The sequence below is a fragment of the Oncorhynchus masou genome, chromosome 22 (assembly GCF_036934945.1).
Source record: "Oncorhynchus masou masou isolate Uvic2021 chromosome 22, UVic_Omas_1.1, whole genome shotgun sequence".
Lineage (NCBI taxonomy): Eukaryota > Metazoa > Chordata > Actinopteri > Salmoniformes > Salmonidae > Oncorhynchus > Oncorhynchus masou.
The window spans coordinates 895,514-896,240 of NC_088233.1; positions in this window are offsets into that span (position 1 = coordinate 895,514).

Consider the following 727-nt stretch of genomic DNA (forward strand, 5'->3'; position numbering starts at 1 on the left):
GGTCACTTTTGGATTTTCGTTTTTTCTTGTTTTGGAAGAGAAAAGAACGAGCGCCATTCTCCTTGCGGAGATGGTGCTAAATACATCATCACGGTCGATCCCTGGGATTGGGCTGGCTAACACGATTTGTTTTGCTTGGAAGGAAAAGGAGTTGGAGCCGTTAGGTCGAGAATCTTTTGGAAGAATTATATTGATGGGGATTCTAAAGTTGACGGTGAAGGACGTGTTTTGTTTCCAAGGCAACTCGTTGGAGGGAGCATACGACGTCGCGCTATATACTGAAGAAAAACATGATGATATCCTTAGAAGGGCAAGAGCAGTGGGAGGTGAGAGGCCGATGTGCCACTACGAAATATCAAGTCTGGCGAAGAATAACTTTAGGGTTGTAACTGTTAACATGTACAACCCTTACGTTAAGGATGAAGAGGTGAGGGCTTTTCTGGGGAGATACATGGATAACGTTTCCTCAGCTAGGCACCTCAAAGACTCCCTTGGGTTTTGGAATGGGAGGAGAGGTTTCCAGGCCCTCCTCAGGGAGGACCCAAAGGGACATGGTGGATACCTTCATCCTCCTGCTATGTTCTCCCTTGGGGCTGACAGGGGGACTTTGTTTTATGCACGTCAGCCCCCATTTTGCAGGCGCTGTATGGCCTATGGACACATTTTCGCCTCGTGCAGCATGAGAAAATGCAGATTTTGTGGATCTGAGGATCACGAGGCGAGGGAT